Raw genomic sequence first — 20,536 nt, forward strand, 5'->3', positions numbered from 1 at the left:
CAGTTCTCCACTTCATCAGCTACTGTTGAAAAATTGCACCCTCCCATGTCTCCTCCCCGTCCCCATTTCTTTAGGTATGAAGGAAAAAAAAATCTCAGTGGCCAATATCAGGTTAGTCAAGAACAAAACTCAGATGCCCAAACTTTGTAATTTTGATAGATTTTCAAAATAAAACAGGTAATCGATGAGCCTGACAGCCTGCTTTCATTTTAAATTGTTAGGCCAAGTTGGAACTGGAGTTTGTCTGTTCTGCAGTTATATCAACTTTCATTGTTTTTTTACTGTGCACAGCACTTACTGTATTGTGCACATAAAAAAAGGTGTGCATAGTATTTAATCTTTGTTTGTTTTGACCACTTAATATAACCACAGTCTCTGGGAAACGAATTAGTTACAAGTTAACTGTTATAACATTACAGCTAGTAACACCTTAGGTTAAGTGAAGGTTCCACAGAGGTAAAGCTTAATTATTTACAGTTTAGTTCTTGAGAAACTAGACTCCAAGGTCATTTATTACCAAGAATGAATATAAATCACTGGTTTCTATTTTTGTAGTGCAATCACCAGCACTCAGTAAGAGCTATAAGGTGAGTAGGAGCAGATATCTGTCCTTAAATAACACCAGGGGACGCACTTTATGAGCTAGAAAAATGACAGAAGATGAACATATTTGCTTAAAAATGGAAGATGTGTTCCAAAACAAAAAGAACTGACATAGGTTGTCAGCCTCTTTACTGAATCTTCGAATAAGAGAAGCTATTCAGAATGCGCCAGCAGCTCTCCAAGTGAACCCTGAAAGTGAAAGCTCTGCCCAGCCACAGGAGCTGACACTCCAGCCCATGCTGGGGAAACTAAGGCCACCATGCGAACCCTTGTGCCCATGGGAAGTGCCACAGGCTGCCATTGGGAAGCCTGCCAACACTGTGTGGGTTACACCGTCAGTTGGATGATGCTGGCTGTGAACCCATGTAGCCAGCCTCACCTACACAGCCATTCTCCACCACAGGACCCTCTCCTGATGCACCAGCACAGACGTGTTTTGCTGGCACAGGTGCCGGGAGACACTGGTAAGCAACAGAGGCAGGAGCAGCATGAGCAGGAGGCACGGGCTCCTGCCTCTGAGCAGGTACACGCCAGGGAGAAACAGGAAATGTACACATCCCTTGAGCCAAGGAAGTACAAAGGTTTCAAAAACAATACACCTGGGAGCAGGCACAGAAATAATGGCTGGCATCGGTTTTTCAGAACAACAAAACAATCCACAAGACCAGCAGGGATCCTAGCAGCAGCCAGAGGGTGTACCCTGCAGTACAGAAGGACCTACATGCCACAAATACTCAATCACAAGGGATTCTGAAACTGGTGGTTATACTCTATGGCTTGGACTAGATATCATCCCAGGTGCCTCTGTCTTCAATACAGCAACCATAATGAAAAAGGATCCAGAAAAAAAATCCAGGTGATTTGGGGTGAGGTGTAACATTTATAATACAGGTATTAATCATACGAGTCAAAAGAGCATAATTTTCAGTACCTGCCTTCTGAAAATAAAGGTAATTTCAAGTAACTAAGATCAAATAGCACAGGGTATAAGACATGCACAAGACAAGCCCTGGGTTGATTTGACTTCCAAGCAGGTATTTGTATCATTTCAGATTTGTATTTATTGTTCAAGTTCCAAAAACATATGATTCTTCTTCCACTTCAAAGAAAAAAATGCTGTTATGCACTAGCAGATTGGATCACGAATTACCATTTGTAGAATAAAAATATTAGGAGGGTACATATCATCACAGCCAAGCAACAGTGCTTATGCTTTGTGATGACAGCAACAGCATAACAAATACATGGTTATAGGAAGAACGAAAATTGAATTATTCAGTAACATAAGTAAATTGTAAAATGAACACACATGAATGTATCTTAAAGACAATATATTATTGTAGAAAGTTTTATTCTGGTAAGTGGGATCATCCTGTTATTACTGAGTTGTATTTAAATGGGCAAAAAGGAACACAAGTGTGTTAATAACCTATCAGAGGTGACAAAAAGCTACAAGTTAATGCACTTTTTTTGTACCTCGATTTCCCCCCAACACACCTAAACTACTTCTGTAGTTTTAGAAGTAAATATTTTATGGCTACCAACCTTTAATATACACCAACCTTTTTTCTATCAGCTATCAAATACTTAGTGGTTTATCAAGGTACTTCAAATAGCAGCCTGTGCAAATATATCAAGTTGCAAGGGAGAGACACATACCTAACTCTCCTCTATCTTTTAGCCTGTGAATCACCTATTGTTTCACAATTCTATGCTCTGTTCACCAGTTCTTTGGGCTGTAGCATCAACTCCTTAACTGTACTATGTGTAAATCACTGTGTAAACTATAGACTAATTTAGGTTGGGAGTGATCTCTGGAGGTCATCTAGTCCCAACTTTGAAGTCGCACTGAGATATAATCTATGAGTTGCGTACAATAATCACAAGGACTCCTCAAGCCACCAGATATTCAGCAAGTGATCGACAAATAGCTCTTCACCACCAGTGAAATAAACTCTCCCATTTTAGTCCCATACTTACATTCTGTTACATCTGAATGGGATCAAGGACAGAACTAAAGGGCTTGGCAAGAGCACAGCTGCCAGATTGTGACTCAAATGCAGTTCAAGAGAATTTTAGGAAACCTGGTGTTGAGACATCTAGGCTGAGAAGGCAGCATAGCAAGGACATATAGCTGCAGAAGCCCAGAGGAAGAAGGCAGACAGTGTGGTGTGGGGACAACTGTGGGTGAAAGTCAACAAAGCATTTCTCTGGAGGACAGCATCACAGCTCAGCTGCCTAACACATGGAGAGTTTCCTGCAAACCCATTTAGCATGTTTTGCATGGTCCCTGGTGACACAGAGATCCCCCTTCATGAAGACATCTGCACTCAGAACAGCCTTGCTGCAGCTGTTTATACATTCCCCTTAAACGAGGCCTCACTGTGGGGCTGCAGGGAGGAGAGCGACTGAGTTACAAGCTTCATCCTCTGGTGTAGAGCAGAGAATGAACACTCACTATATAGCACAAACAATTTGTTAGGCTGTAAAGTGATATCATCATTTGGGATTAGTATAATTCATGTATACATATACACATATATATATACTTAAATAAGAATTGTAGTACCTCGATATGTTTGGCTTTGCCTTTTTGGACTTGGCATATACATTGAGGCTACAATAAGGAGCTATGCCAAGTGCAACAGGCTGTACATTAAATAATGGTCCAAACAACCTACACTACAGTTTGCCATGATTCCCACGTGCAGAAACAAACCCTCTTATTCAAATAAGTTTGAAAATGGCCACTCAGGACCACATTGAAAGCAGTCTGCATTAGAAGGTGTGTCGAAAAGATAGGAAGACCCTTTGCTGTTCACACTTTGACCATCCTGGAAAACTGAATAACTGCTTCTCCACCAGCAACAAGAATGTTGTGAGCAAATTCCAGGTACTTTAACAAATCATAGTGCTTATAATGACCCACTGCTTAAAATCCCTCATGGCCATAGCGGTTCCTGGCAAACTGAAAACATTCTTCTTTCCACATTTCCTCTCAGTAGTGCAGCTGAATGACTTTGGTGGTGGGAGAAGGTCAGTGTAGATGAAAAACTAGTCTTTAAAACACTGTTTCACTGTTTGATTTTCAGTACTAAATTCACATTTTAGAGACAAAGTCAACTTTATTAAAAACATTTAATCTTGCAACTTAAAAAGTATTTGATCCATCCCTCCTTCCCCCAAAAAATCCCTTCCTTCAAGTCAAAGAAGCAATAGGATGAACAATCTCAAAAACATCAAACTACTAAAAGAAATAAACAAACAAACAAATACAGAGAGACAAAAGGAAAGGGAAGGGGGAAGAGGGTGTCTCACTTCTAAATTCACATAACCCTCACTTTGCTGCACACATTGCAAACTGACATGAATTGCTTCACTCTTTTACAGGTCACTTTTAAGGTTGGGTTTATTTTTATTTTTGCCCTTTCCTAACCTCTTAATGTCTCTTATCCTTTATGAATAAGCAAAAACTGTGAATAATTCAGAAATTAGTCCAGACAGCTTCTCAATACTCTAGAGTGGTGACTTCCAACTTTTGAATTTTTTTTTTTCCTTTTTATTTTTTTTTTCAGACAGGCATCTTTATATTGATTGCTTTATCCTTCAACTAATCTCAAATTAATTTTAAGCAAAAATTTACTGTATGCCACACGTGCACTAAGGGTATGTCTCACAGCCAAGACAAGAAGCTGGGCCAGGAGCCACAGACTATACATTAAATAATATCAAGGAGCAGTTACACAGAGGCTGCAAGCCTCCCAGGAACCTCTGCATCAACCCATGCCCAGGAGGATCACCAAATTACTCTTGACCCTATTTCACCCTCTCTTTGCCCCTACATCTGTCCTCTCATTAAAACATAATATATTTAGAAACTGGTATCAATTATTCAACAGTCAACATCAAATCTCAAAGCTCCTACGGCACCCACAAAAAATATTACTTTAATATCATTAATTCCACCTATTTCCTCTTTCTTTCATAATTCATTGCTCATTTACAGTTAAGTTGCATCTTCTCACGTGTTTGCCAACTATACCCACATTCTTGTAGTTCTGGCCACAGATGAAAAAAAAAAAAAGGAAATGAAATTTGCATGTACAAAATATGAAGATCAAAGTCAAGAATAAATGATGTATCTGAAAATACTGTGCCAGTCTTGTGCTACACTCTAGTTTGCTTCACTTTTGTGCAGGCTGACTGATATTTTAGCACAGGTATTTTATCAACAGCTCTAGGGTGGCATACAGGTAACTTAAACAGAAAGTTTCTTTGAACATAGTTGATAAATACTGAAATAATGGAGAAAGTAAACGAAGTAACTTCTCAAAGCAGGTTTGAAGCACTTTTTCTGAATGCCATTTCTCCTCACATGGGTTTATACTTTTCTTCTGCAAAAGTACTAATCTCCAAAATAAATAAAATAAATGCTTCGAGAGTAAAGGCAGCAGTTACAGTCTGATAAATAAGAACATAAAACCAGCACATTTGCACTCAGCAGATCTGCCTCTGGTGTGCAGTCAGAAGTGATTGCTGCTAACTGGTGAGATAAATAAGGTTCTACTGCTTGAAACAGGATATCAGTGCAATTGTTGTGCAGCAAACTGAATACTATTGTCTTCTCTATAAAGTTAAGTTCTTCATTCATTTTCAATTACATATCTGAACAGTTCTTGCCACACTGTTCAATAACAAACAATGGGATACAGAGACAACGTCAGAGCAGGCTCCACTCTGCAAAAATTCAGGAAGGGAGATCAGTCTACAAGGTTGGGAAATGTTTACTCCAGAGCCAAATAGGAATTCCAGTCTTATATAGCTACTTTTAAACAAGCACTTTGCAGATTCAAGGGCTGCGGTTTTAGTTCGTAAAATGCTACAGATGCAAGCAATCCCAAAGGGGGGGGAACTAGAGCAACAAATCAGTAAACAAGTGTATTGGTGTTATATAAAAGATTTAACAAGCAGTTTTCATTACCAAAGTTCAATGTCACATGTGTAGGTTGTAGGTATAATTCATAGAACATACAACTTACAAATACTATACATAAAATACCAGCTCATCATTTCCATGGAGAATATAGACCAGAAAAGCTATTTTAATTTGATACTATGAGAATACAACTAAATTTTATTTTACAGGACTGGTTAGTAAGTGATCGAAGAGAAACAGGACATGCAAGTGCTCAGCATTCAAACTGGCAAGCTACCACTTTTTAGAAACTATTAGGAAACATCAGGAGAGGAAACATGCTTGAAAGTGAGGGTTTAAAGTATCTTGGAGTATATTTTGACAATACACCAAATAAATAACTAGTAACAGTGCATGCTCTTTGGAACCTTGAAGCTGGAGAGATAAGGAAACTTCTGAAAGAATAAACAGATAGGAAAATACAAAGATCTGCTTACAGAGCCTCCCAGGACTCAAAGTCAAAATACATCATTATTGTTTTCTTACCATTATCTGACTTGAAGCTCCTGAAAGTGAACTATTTCTCTTAAATCAAATATAGCATATTTGCATCTGAAAGCACCTGCACCTTACTTAACATCTCAGTGAAAAGTCAGTGTTGCTATTGTGTCACACTGCCATTTCTTTCAGAAAGTCCACCCAGAAATAATTATAAAAATCCTGACATTTCTTATAAAGAAGCCAAGCGGTATTTTACTCTTTTAGCTAAAAAGTTCTGCTATTTTGGTTTTCTTCTTGTCCCTGTTCTTCTCCATTAAAAACAAACAAACAAACAAACAAGCAAAAGAAAGCCTCAATGAAGTAGTAAAGAGTTCAATACACTGTTCATCTTAATAAACAGACCCAGAGACTGAATTAGTAGGCAATATCTCTTCTAAAAAAGCACTACTAAAACCGCTGAATTTGTGCCAGTAAAATGGACCTGCTTGTGATATGTCAGATCCATTTCATTTAATGTTACCAAAGAAAAACACAAAAACTTAGGGCAGACAAGAGAAACAGATTCACCAAAAATTTAATGTTGTTACTGAAAGTCAGAGCTTTCCAGTCGTTCCATATTTCAGATTTAAGAGGATGGTTGACATCAACAAAATATTTTCCTTACAGCGAAAGAGTCTTAAAATGGTGCCAAAGAAGATTAGAGGAATTTGCCCTCTTTTTTGTTGCATCTTTAGGTTAAGCACTTCAAATACAGTTTCTGGCACACAACAAAATAAACTAAATAAACTTCTCTCAAATTCATGGCTTTTTGACTCAAGTTGCCAAGCCTTTTACTTATGCCAAGCTTCTGTGAGAATTAAATGCTGTTCCAGTTAATCTGGCACGAACGACTGGGTCCTTACCAGGTGAACATCAGCACAGCTATCACGAGTTCAGTAACCCCGCAGCTGTCGCACCCTGAGGCTCATAAAAGCTGTCTCTGGTCCAGGATCAAACCCTGCCCATGCTCACCTGCAAGCAAAGGCAGATCTGGGGGAGAGGAAGGAAGGCTTCTCCTACTGGTTTACCTTCCTGCACTGTTTTCTTACTGTGGTTACATCCTTCTTCACCCTGATAATAAAGGCAGCTGTTTGAGCTGCTCAGAGACGTGCAATGTGAGAAAGTATCTCAGGAAAGGTACCAAGAGGCAGGTGGTACGGCTGCATGCTTGCAATGCATCTTGATGCAATCACAGGCCTGGGATGCACCATTTTAGTACAGGAGAAATTCTGTTTTTAAACATCTTTCTGTTAATACATTGGGGCATCACCTGTGCAACATATGCTCACATACGTATATGCTCCAAACATTAGCACACCATGAACGGTTATAGCAACTTATTTTTATTATGTTTATATGATGACATTTGGTTAAAAATAAATGGATAGTTCTGTGAGAAACTGCCCTGAAAGCAAAATGTATCACTATTCCACTATCTCAAAGTGTGAGAAAAACGCTTCTACCTATCCCTCTCAGGCAGGTTTGGGATTATCTCTGACCCTCTGAGGCCTCACACCAACTGTAGCTTTGTTACTGTGGACTGCCACATTCTCCCTTTCTGAAACATTTTACATCTGGCTTCCTTTATACCTCCTGACTCACGAAGCGCAGCACATTTTCCACCACAGGAGGTAGATGATTTCCCTCCATGTTTTACTTTCTCTCACACAAGACTTTGCAAGTATATGTTCTCAGTCATCAGGCAAGTATGAGGCCAGTATTGGGCAAAAGTCCTTCATATCCCTGACAGTCTAACAGTAGCACGTGGCGCTCTCTTGTTTCACAAAGAATCACCAATAAGTATTTTTTTTGCCAGTTCTTATGACTTAAGTGGAAGACAGAGGCAAACTTTCAGAGTGTATCAGCAGATGTTCCTTTAAATTCATGACTTATTTCCTTGTTTGGGCTTGATGAGCATAACCTGATATGTGCTGGCATTTCTCTACCTGCTAAACCAACTTAATGTACAACTAGTTTTTGTGTTTGTGCATGGCCTCAGTTTGCATCACATGCATACAGCAGAATGAAGAAATACATTAAAGATTTATCACATGAGCCTGTCCATCCACACAGCAACACATTGAGATCTTTTTCACTCAGTCCTAAAAGCAGCAGTGACTGGGCATCATTTACCAACACTGCTATGTTGTTGCTGCTTGTGCTGGCTAGATATCTTAGCCTGTAGCTACACATATTCTTTTCATAAATGCAGGAGAATCCTCTTTGGAAGGGACCTACCTCCAACTATGCTATCAAATACCATACACTGCAGGAGAAGATGGATTCTTACTGGGCAGGTGCTTACCAGAGTGTAAGTGCATCACTGTGTCAAACCTTTGCTACAGAAGAGTTTACATTAAAAAAACCCACAGATCAAAAAACCCAAACCACCATATAAACCTAGCACACTGCTGAGCTTAAGTCCACTGATCTGCCACCATATTCTCCTTTTGCATTTCTGTTTTAAAAGTTTTACAACTATGTGTCCTAATTCATAAGCAGTATTGATAGCTCTGGATTTTTCAAGCATTTGTTAGTACAAACAGAATTAAAATACATTTAAGCTCATCTGCAAACAGAGATTGTAGTAGACACTAACAACTCAGGTAACAAAACAAATAACTGTTTTTTTCTAGGCTAACCTTGATGTTTAGACAGGTGTTTGGGCTTTATATGACATGATGGTTGCTGAAGTATTCACATCTGTGCATTAAAGCTGTCACCAGCTTATAATACTTTTCCCTCCCTCCTGATTTGGTAAAAGCAGTAACAAAATACTCCCAGTTTTCATAGTTATCTCCTTGACTGATCACAGAAGTTAATAACTGGACTGATTTTTTCTTCATGTTCAAAATGCATAAGTGATTAACAGCCCCGTGCACTTCGATACTGTGCTGAAAGGAGGTTTCCCCTTCGGAAGACAGATCTTCTGTTTCTTTTTACAAGGGAAAAAAAAAAAAAAAAAAAAAAAAAAGACATGGGAGGAAAAAATAAAAGCTCTTTGAGGAGAAAGGGTGCTTTTAGTTTCGTTTTTCCATGCCTCTTTCATTGCAACTCAAATTTGCATACCCTGTTTTTCCAGAGAAGAGAACAGGTGACGGGAAAACCAGTACACTGATATATATTAAATTAAAAAAAAAAAAAAAAAAAAAAAAGAAAAAACAAAACCATACAAAACAAACCAACCAAACAAAAAACACCACACATTTAAAACAAACAAACAAACAAATCATTAAGGTTGAAAACATTCAGAAGATTCTCAGCCCTACTCCTAGAGAGGCCGCTACACGTCAGACTTATTCAGTGCTCTTCATTTTAACTGTAGTCTTGCACTCTCATTCGCCCTCCTTAAATTATGGGTAAACTGAAGGGCAGCAAAGGTGAGGTTTATGGAGACCAAAGCAAAGAGTCTGACCTGGTGCCAACTGGGAGCTGGCTTGCAGGGAAGAGACAGAGCACCAATTCACTGTTTCATATCTCTTATTCATCCCTCTTATACTTGAGTATAAACCAACTTTGCTAAAACAGAACATGACAAGAGCATGTCATGAAGGATTTGTCTCTAAGCTCAAATAATTATTCATAATAATCATCAAATGTTTCCATTAATGTTAGTTTTCTGTTTTTATATCAGCTTGTTGCTTAAGACTCCAGAAAATGCTGTGCACTCCTGATACTTTATATGCTGTGAGTTCCTAACTACATGGATTTAGATGCATGTAAGTCACCTAAAAAAATGCAGGCAGGCAGAAGTTGCTGAGCTGAAACTTCTGATACCTTTGACAGAGGAGAATTTTTAAGGACTAAGCAGGAGAAGATGAATGGCAGTACCAGCTTAAATGTACTATAACCACGCAGTTTCAGATAGCTGTTGAATGAACAAATCTCTACAAAATCCATGAAGGACACTGTAAAATAACCTCTGTATTTACTGTGTATTGTAATGTTATAATATGACACACTCAGAATGCTAAAACAGCGCCTGATTTCTTCTTTGTAAATATCTATAAGCTGACATTTATGCTGGTGAATCCTAGTGCCTTGTGCATTTTGGTTCCGAGAGTGATTTTGAAAACCTTATCAAAGGAACCGCTTCAAAACAAAAATATCTGTAATGAGGCGGCAAAATACAGACGAGCACCCCTATTGTAAATCCACTCCAAACCATCTTCAGGATTAGATTAGTCTCTCAGACTCATAGCTGCCACTATCCAAAGCCTTTCTTTCTCATTGCTTAGTGATTGAAAAAACAAGAAAACAAACAAACAAAAACCACAACATGCCCCAAAAATGTAAAAAAAAAAATCCCCAAAACCAAACAAACAAAAAAATCAGTTTATTAAGTCCAGCCTTTCCTGTTTCACTCTCTTGAATTACTGAAAAGAATTCAAACTTCGTGAGTTTGAAGAAAGCATTCTTCAATGCCACATGATGATACAGATACCAGAACACAAAGCATAGTAATAAGAAGGAAAAAAATATCAGCTTTGAGAAAAAAGAAACAAAAAGGAATAAAAAAAAAAAAATAAAAAAAGAGCAAGAGAAAATATTATCCTTTTTCCCTGTGTTCAGGTATCAAAATACTATTCAGCCACTTAAAATCATCTCCTTAGCTCATGTTCACAACTTATCTTTGGAAGCTCAACCAGAGCTCTAACAGTGCACCTTGAAATAAACTAAAGTTTGCTTTCTAGAGCAAAATACTTAAAAACACTCCTGTAAAAAGTAACTTTGTTTCAGTTAAGTCTGACAACTCTCAGTAGTATTTCTCCTTTGCACTAAAGGAAAATATACAATATTTTTAAAATATGGAGGAAAGGAGAAGGGGAAGGCTTGGTGCTGTGGAGAAGGAAATTGAGGGGTAGAATAAATTCAAAAGTAGGGCAGCCATCAGCGTAGCATTTGATGTAGTCATCACCACTCACCAAGCTGCTGTAGAATATGCACAGCTAGTACTCTGAATTCATCTTAAAAGGCACTCAGACACAGGGGAGCTGCAACTGGGAATCCTTTAACCTGACTCAATATGCACAGCACATATCTCTTACAGATTCAGCCCATTTTAAAAATACATAGAAAGTTTCTAAAAATCCTCTCAAAAGCAACAAGTAGGGTTGTTTGCAATTTAACACACTTACTGATATGTTAAAATATTAATACTTTTCTAAACTATTTAACACAAATATTGTAAGATAAAATATTAAAGCATCAATATTAAACATACTGAACTGTGCAAAATAAACTAAAAGGACCAATATCAGAGTAAGGTGACTAAGCACAGGTTTTTCCCCAAAATTTTGGACAACTGTCAGGCCAATTTGCAAATTTTAAGGAAAAAATAAAGTTATAATAAGCTATAGTAGGATTTAACCTGAAGTGGAAACCACAATTTTTGCCTTTAAAACTTTTCCTACTAACATCAACTTCACTACTTCTATCAAAACTTCAAACCTCAGTATCAGTGAGTTTTTAAATCAGAATTCAAACTTGAATAATGTTCTCCAAATGCCAACACAGGATCTCCTGAAGACACATCATTCTACAGCAATATTTTTTTTAAATGTCACATCAACTATTACAAACACATTATATGAAAAGGAGACTGCAGAACAAATGAGGATTTTCCAAGTCTCTCTTGCATAATTTGAACCAGGGTTTGAATATAAGCAGAGCAAAAAGCCACTTAAGGCTGAATCATGGTGTTCGTTCCTGGATCTGGCTGAACATGGGAAGGAAAAAGAGTTGCAACTGCTTCTGCAAGCAGTAGGACTTCAAGCAGTCTGTATTTATTAAAATAGCACCATTCATATTCACAAAATTATTTCTTAGCAGTTTGGTCAAACACAGAATATGTGGTCTACCCAGTCCTTAATTATATGACTAATTCTGAAGGTCAAATGCTAATATCCAACAGCACACTGACATCCAAAGGATGCTTCTAGCAGTAGGATTTGCTTCTAGCAAATGAACTGAGAAGCCAAACTGGTCAAAAAGGCACAATCTTGTGCTTGCGGCGGGGGGGGAGTGGATCTAGTACAATTAAAAAAGCTAATACCAAAATAATACCGCAGTTCAGTTCAGTGCAGCTCCACTAATTTCACACAGGCTGATTCCAGGTGGTGAGCAGTTTCTGCCCCATGTGCCACCTTCCTCTCCTAGGAAAAGGGGAGCAGGTACTTGGGAGCATCTCTCTGTTCCACCTCTCTGCCACCCTCCTTTCTGAGTAAACAGCCTGGTGCTCACACCCAACTCTCTCCTCTCTTCATCCTCAGCAGACCCAAAGCTGCTGACAAGGTAGGTGCAGCCAACATTTACATCTGTGAGTCACCTCCCTGTGACAATAACCATAGAGCAAACAGGGACTCTCAAAAGACCAGTCTCTTCCTGTAACTAATGAGGCCTGGCTGCTCAGTCAAACAGCTACTGAACCTAAACTACAGCTTCCCAAAATTTCAGTGAGTTTTACTCCCATCCTGTGGCAATATTTTTTGCTGTCTTCTTCAGCAATTTTAGTTGTATGAGATGAAAGCAATGACTGGTAGCTTTATCAAATTAACACCTATGTTTCCTGTAGTGCAAACAGTAAAGGATGTACTACATGAAACAGTTCTCAAAGTTCAGTTCAGCAAGAAAAGTTTAAAAACTAACAAACCAAATGACCATTATTTTCAAATTTCTCACTATGAAAATGACTGAGCCAAAGACAGCATGATTACAGATATGTGGACCAGCCATAACCCTGTCTCTGTAGTTTACAAGGGCAGAGTACAAAGTGTTTCATACATTCTGGAAAGAATTTCTATTATTGGAATACATCAAGATATAGGCTGAACAAGGTGTCATAAATTACCTTGGACTTGGGCCTTTCATATTGCTCAAGAATGTATTGACAAATACTTTAATTTAACCATTTTTAACCATTTCTAGTTAGGGAAAAAAAAAAAAAGCTTACTAGAGAAACATAAACAACAAATGGTAAATTAAGAGAAAATATACCTGGATCCACTGGAATGTATATCCTGCTCCGGGATCACAAGCCTCTTCTTTCTCTCTATGGGATGGGTAGCCGTTCTCTTCCTACTTTTAAGTCCTTGGTCTTCTTCCCAAATTATGTTATTAAGAACCAGGAACAGGCAAGGTGCCAGCCCAAAACAGTCAGTTAAGCTCAGGCAGCCACGGGCTGCCCCAACTCACCACCCACTCACGCCCTCAATGGGAGGCTATCAGACGCGCGGAGCAGGCTACCTCAGCTGGTGGCCAACCCAGCTGTCTGCAGGAGATTCAGGAAGCCTGGGTAGGTGCAAAACTCTCTGCGTCATCAGCATTATATGGTTTAAAGTAAGTGTAAGAGAGAATTGAGGTGTTTTTTTCTTTTTCCCCTCAGCTCAAATTAAACACGCAGATAGCGGCTGGCAAAGGGCGTTTTCTGAGTACTGCCATAGGGATGGGTCAAAGGTAAAAGTCAACAGGACCTTTAGTTAAGCTGCCAAGAAATTCTTGATCTCAAAGTCAAATTTGTCACTGTCACAGACACAGCAAAATGAAAACCAACAAGCAGCTCCCCAGGCATTATCCACATTGGCCACAATTGCTTATCAATAACCACTGAAACAGAAGGGAAGAGCAAAAACGACTTGGGCTCTTGGGTTGAGAGACCAGACCCCATATCAGACACATGAAAGCTGTACCCCACACACCCCTCCTGCAATGCTTGTTCTGGAGAGGCAGGGGGCATCTAGGCTATATTTTCCCCTTACTTTTTCTACAGGAAAAGTTCTACCTCATGCTTCATCTCTCAGTCAGAGTTAGTCCCAGCAGGGTCACGGCCCATGGCTTCACATCACCTTTTAAAAAGAGCTCCTCTTTCCACCTCTCAAATTCACAGCTATCTTCAGTATCTATTGACAGACTTAAGTCCTTTTTAAAGGTTACAGCTGAAACCAGTGACTGTGCTAAATCAAAGGGAAAACATTTGAATAATCAGTTAGGCTAACAGGAAAGCCCTCAGAGAAAAGGCCCTGCACGTTCCCACTTCCTTCTCAGTACCACTGATACTGGATTTGCCCTGAGCTGCAACAGAAGCCGATCCCACAACAACAGCAAGCACCCCACATGCCGTGGGCACAGCTCAACACAAGTGCAGGCATTGCTTGAGGACTTCTCCCAGACCACAGGCACTCGTCGTCACCTTGCACACACCATCCCTAAAATATGTTATCTTGCGTTAAGAAAATAACGTCCCAAGAAAGATGTGTCTCATGTTCCCCCTTAACTAGATTCACTGTGGACCCTCACTAATTCATATCTCAATTACTCTTTTTCTCAACCATTAGAACCAGGAACATTCCTGCCTGCTCTCACTGCAGGCTGCTGTTGGAACTCCAGTCTCAATGGTTAAGATAATTCAGGGTGAAATTTAACATGGAAACATTTTATTTCAGTACAGCACTCAAAAAACAAGTAGTTCTTCACTACTGAAAACCAATTTCAGATTGATTACAAATTATATACGCACCAGTAAATTAAAAAAAAAAAAAAGTCCAGATCAAATTTAAGACAAGTTCCTTCCTTCAATACAAAACTCAAAAATTCAAGTCTTCTACTGAAGTATCTGCTTGCAAGTGTACACATTGCCTCTAAGCCTCAACTATATGCTGAAAGTTGCTAGAAGCAACAGGCTTCATAACTTTTGGGACAAAAGCCTAATGCTTAGAAATGAAATCCTGAAGATTAAGACTGCATACTCAGAGCTAAAATCAGTCTAAGCTGGACACTATTTTATCAACAAAATAAAACAAAAGTGTGTAAACCTTGTAGTTTGGTTTTTGTAGTCAGGAAAATAACTTCAAATGAAGCCTAGGACGAAGGTCAGTTTTATTATACTTTGATACCACAAACAATAAGGACTTTTAAAAGGTATGCTTGCCCACTTATTGCTATTTTTAAGCATGCAACTTGGAAGAATAAAGGAAAAAAAAAAAAGACACCTACATTTTCAAAGCAGAACAGAGAATAGTGGATTTTCTACAGACATTCTTGTGAGCATCAGAAGCTTTATATAATTAAATACCATTCCAATGGCTTCCTATGTAAGCCACAAAGTTCATCTCATATTTTCTATCAGCAGCACATGGTCACACTCTGTCATTTGAACAGCAAACATAGGACCTAACACGTAAGCACGGAGAAATTCAAGTGACAGGGTGTGCATCTCCTGGAAGCAACAAAAAGTCAGGCATGACACACCCCCAAAGCTTTACTTTGCCAGGCCACCCAAGTCTTAGGTACCAATCCAGGAGTTAGTCTGGCTAAAAACACCTGGGAAATACTGAGCTCAGAGCAAAGAGCAGCTGTTCAAACCAGGGGTGGATTATCAAAAGAGCAACAGATTTCAGGAACTCCTCCCACTTACAATCACTTACAGGAGCAAACCAAGTCTCTAAATTAAGTTATAAACAGCAGCTGAAATTCTTTGCTGGCTCAATAATTGAGAGTGTCTTAGCCAGCAAAGAATGGAGATACACAAGAGAAAGTGGTTCATTCCACACACACAGACAGAACACTGAGAAGTACAGAAAGGAGAAACTAATTGGGGGAAGGGAGCAGGGAAAGGGGACTGTGGCTTACAGCTCCTTGACTGTGTTTTACATATCAATAATGAATTTTAAAAGTATGTTTAACTGAAAATGTTCAAGTGATAGGAAAAAATATATACTAATGAGTAAAGATGAGCAGTGTCATTCTAAACACCTTCAATGACAGCACAGAGGAAGACTGTTGCTATTTTTTCTTTAAATAATATAATCCATTAGGTAATGAACTAGTTAAAAATGAGACACTGCTTTTCTAAATGGTCACACAGTAGAAAGGGTATATTTTCCGCTTTGTTTTGTTTGTAAGAAGGCAAGTAACGATAATAAGTAGAAAGATTTCTGGTATGAATTCCTTTGGGCCTCCTCCATACAAGAGTAAGAAGAATGAGAAACAATTTAGCACCTGTAGAAGAAATACTCTGTTTTTTTTCTCTATCTTTTTCTTTTTTTAAAGCATAGAGAAAATAATAGTAAGAACTACAACAAAAATCATTTACACAAAAAGGAAAAATCAACAGCTTTATTTAAATAAGAAAAACAATGGGACAAGAAAGAAGAAAAAATGAACCCATCATTGTAATACACAACCATAATGACTCGTGTTTGATGCATTTGATTTAATACCTTGCATCTGTTAGAAGTCAACACTCCATGGTTGACCACAATATAAGGATGGTCACGTTTGTGACCTCTGTTAAGAATTTCAGACAGAGAAATTCCCTTCCTCACCCTGCAGAGGAATCAGCATGGAAACAGAAGAAAGAATGATACCCTTCCTCTTTAAATGGTGAAATCTTCAGCTGGTGCTTGCAGCTTAGTGTTGTAAAGCTGTATGAGTGTATCAATGTCTGGCCAGTATCTTGAATTTTACTCTTCCTTTTCAAAGAAGGAATTTGCATTTCTTTATTTGCTGTACAGACTATATTTTTCTGCATTTCACCTCTATTATAGGAATTATTAGTTGCCACTTGCTGCACCTCCCTCTCAACACGCAGGTGCCAAAGTTCGCGGGTTCCTGAAGCTCTTGGGGGAACAAAAAACCCTCATCAACACAATTTGATAGGAACATATCAATATGGTGTAAACTGTCAGCTGAATCAGATCCCTATTTATCAGCAATTAAGTCTACCAAGAAAGTAGCACAGTGTCCTCTTTGCCCAAAATGCTGTTCAGCCATAGAAAAAAAAAACATCGATGCAGCTCTGTGTTACACCACGGAAAGGACATCAACAGGGATGAAAACAGAGAGATATTAGTAAGTTGGTAATAAACATGATGCCTTGCGAGAGTGGCCTGTGCCACAAATCCAGTACTGTAGGTCTACCTTGACTTAACTGTAGAGTAAATGAGTGAAATATAAATTATGCCAGCGGGAAAGCAGCTATTCTTTGAAATCGCAGTCACCTATGGGCTCTCTTACTGACTGGTATATGCATCTGAGCGAGCAATTGCTGGAGACCAGCAGCAAGCAGCACAAGTCAACTGTGATGAGCATTAGTTCCTCTCGTTAAAACAACAGCCAACTCTTAAGACAACTACCTAGTTATTTAAGGTGTACTGTCCACAAATACAAGAAAGCAGATGGTATAGAGGAAATGGACACAATTACTTTGTCTCTCTTTAAAAAATACATGCACACCATCAGAAGCACAACCAGCTACAACTTGTTACTTATCTGGCTGTTGAGGATTTTGGTGAAGTGGCTATCTACAGTGGCTTCTCTGCACATTCCATATAGCTTACAGTGGTCTATATTTCCCCTTACTTACTGAAAGGATTTCCTAAAATGGCAAACTCTCATATTTATAACCTAGGCTGCATTAAGAAGAAATTTTGTAGGTAAAGATACTGGCAACAATAGATCACAGTAAACACACTGTTCACACTCTCGAGGGCAGAGAGGGCCTGCAGAGTAATCTGGACAACCACCAACTGCATGAAGTTCAACAAGGGCAAGTGCCACATTTTGGACCTGGGACACAGAAACCCTGGCTGTACATACAGACTGAAGAAGGAAACACTAAAGACCAGCTCTGTGGAGATGGATCTGGGGATTCTGGTCACAGCAAGTTGAACATGAGCCAACAGTGTCCCTGGCAGCCGAGAGGGCCAACTGTGTCCTGCGTGCATCAAGCACAGCATTGCCAGCCAGGCGAGGGAGGTGATTGTCCCGCTCTGCTCTGCACTGGTGCGGCCTCAACTGGAGCACTGTGTGCATTTCTGGGCAACGCAGTATAGAAAGGATATAAAGCTACCGGAGAGTGTTCAGAAGAGGGCTACAAAGTGAAGGGATTGGAGAGGAAGCCGTATAAGGAGCAGCTAAAGTCACTTGGTTTGTTCAGCCTGGAGGAGACTGAGGGGAGACCTCATGGCGGTTACAGCTTCCTCACAAGGGGAGGAGGAGGGGCAGGTGCTGATCTTTCTGGTGACCAATGACAGAACCCAAGGAAATGGCAGGAAGACGTGCCAGGGGAGGTTTAGGTTGGACATTAGGAAAAGGTTCTTCACCCAGAGGGTGGTGAAGCACTGGAACAGGCTCCCCAGAGAGGCAATCATAGCCCCAAGCCTGACAGTGTTCAAGAAGTGACTGGACAACACCCTCAGACACATGGTGTGAACTGTGGTAGTGTCATATGCAGGGACAGGAGTTGACTCAATGATCCTTGTGGGTTCCTTCCAACTCACAACATCCTATTTTTCTATGATTTTCATAGTTTTAAAATTTCTGTATGTCAGCAGATATTTCTTACAGAATTTCTAAATAAATAAATACAATGGAAGAAACTTCCATGTCCAAATGATAGCAAAGATATTTCAGCTTCTGCTGTAACAGCCACAATATAAACTGAGGAACTGTAACAACGCCAACATCAGATTACCTACAAAGATGTACTACATAAAAACTGAGCTGCTAGCAATTTCAAAATATTTTGCTGTCTCTCACATTCTTATTGGGTCAGCTATTATAGCTTCAGAATTTCACTAAGTATTGCAGCGATTAACAGAGATTACAAAACTCTTCAGTCACAGTTGTCTGTACCTTACCTCTTCCCAGCTTTGCATTTCTAGGAACAAGATAGCTGTACATTCCTGATAAAAATTAAACCAGATACTAGAATGTCACTCAAAACTACTCATGAAAATCTGAAGTAGAAAAAAACTTACTTAAAAATTTCACACAGCACTCGTCATACTGCTTATGGTATGAAATTATGTCAGCAATATAAACATTAATCCCGTATTCAGTAACAGATATTGACAAAAATATATTAACCATCTACTTTTAAGTGAGAAACTAAAGATACAGAGTAACTAAACACCAATTGGCTTTTCTGCTTAAAGCATGTCATGGTGTCAAAAAGCTAATTTTTTAAAACAGTTGTAAAAGTAAAAAGAATACATCCTGGTTTTAAAAAACTAACAATTTCATCCTTAATGATGAGACAAGATAATGAGAATTTCATTCATAATCCTCTTAGACAGCAATACTGCCTCTTCAAATACCCACACACCGGTGGGCTTGGCACACCCTACCTCTTCATACCAATCTTGGACAAGAACATGGAAGCTGAGCAGGCTCATGCTGTGCACAGGCACCCCCTAACCTTCTTCATGGAGACACTGCACTGCCCGGCTGCTCCTGAGATGGGAAATCCATTCCTTTCAGCATGCTCTTCATATTCTCCTCCATTTGTCTATCTGGGAAAGGAAAGAAGAGTTTTCCTCTTTCCACTCCTGCCAAATCCCACCATTCAGGCCCAGCTTGTGAAGTCTCCAAAGCTGAAATCAGAATCCAGGAATCTTCAGAGGTCTGAGTGCTCCCAGTGAGAAGGGACACATTCATCTATGGTTTTGGAGAACAAAGCTTTTCACATGCTCACTGGTACTCAGCTTTTACTGCTTCTAAGGTTAAATGGTGAAGAACTGAATACTTACTCTATGTCTGCAGCTAATTCACAAATACTGTGTGTTTTAACTCTATTAAGTATTTTAAAGGAAGGCAAGAAGATATTGTCAGCTATTAAGCAAGGGGATTCCCCATCTAATTTATCTGATAAAACCCACACAGGAAAAGCAATGCACTATACAGAAAAAAAAAAAAAAAAGCACGTATTGACTCCTTCTGTCAGCCATATTTTCTTAACACAAGCCAACATCAATCAATCTCTTCACTCAACGTGCAATTCTCACCATCTCCATGTTGAACACATTAATGACTCTCTTTAAAAAAAATCATCTGTATTTGTCACGTACACAACAATAACAGGCTCTGCTATACATAGTGTGGCTTTACATATGTTAAAGAAAAGGTAAGGTTCTTACAATATGATAACGGACACTTCATTTCAAATACACTGTAGTAGCTTTGAGTGACAAAATACCAACTCACAAGGCCACTTCGGGTCTTTTATTTTGGTGTATTTTTTTCCCTTCTCTACGCTTCTGCTGAAGTGCTGACTTGGCACTTGCCCTAGGAATGCAGCAGTGATGCAGCTGCACTGTTGAGCAGCAATGCTTGCAAAACGGCAAACGGCAAAAAAGAGACAGAGAAGCTTATGACAGAGAAACAAGGGTGGACGTCACCCACTGTGTGAGGTCTCCTGCTGCCATGGACAATGTGGGCTGCCAAGACAACTTTTATTTGACCAGCAACAAAGGCTCCTCTCTGCAGTTGGAGATGACAACTGAGCCTAGAAATAAAATATGGCCCTCCTACTGAAAAAACAAGAGTTTTCCAGTGGCAAAGGAGGTTGTTCCACTGTTCTGCCCCTCCAAGAAAGGTTTTCTTTCCTAAAGTGAAATGATTTAATGAAAATTACATAGTTGGCTAAATTTTTTTACACTGAGTGTGGTGAAATACTGGAACAGGTTGCCCAGGGAAGTG

The 20,536-nt window shown here is 39.2% G+C and overlaps 1 protein-coding gene across 12 annotated transcripts in view; it reads right to left on the minus strand.

The window, feature by feature from the left end:
• Window positions 1–20,536, minus strand: part of EPS8 (EGFR pathway substrate 8, signaling adaptor) — a 145,414-nt gene that overhangs the window by 78,898 nt on the left and 45,980 nt on the right. Inside the window, exon 1 of one of the 12 annotated variants that reach the window (XM_021298725.2) lies at window positions 13,055–13,448. The exons of the other annotated variants lie outside the window; for them this stretch is intronic. The gene's annotated coding sequence lies outside the window, so the exon portion shown is untranslated. Of the gene's footprint in view, window positions 1–13,054; window positions 13,449–20,536 lie in introns of those variants that run through there. 12 annotated transcript variants of the gene reach the window in all.

The sequence above is a fragment of the Columba livia genome, chromosome 1 (assembly GCF_036013475.1).
Source record: "Columba livia isolate bColLiv1 breed racing homer chromosome 1, bColLiv1.pat.W.v2, whole genome shotgun sequence".
NCBI lineage: Eukaryota > Metazoa > Chordata > Aves > Columbiformes > Columbidae > Columba > Columba livia.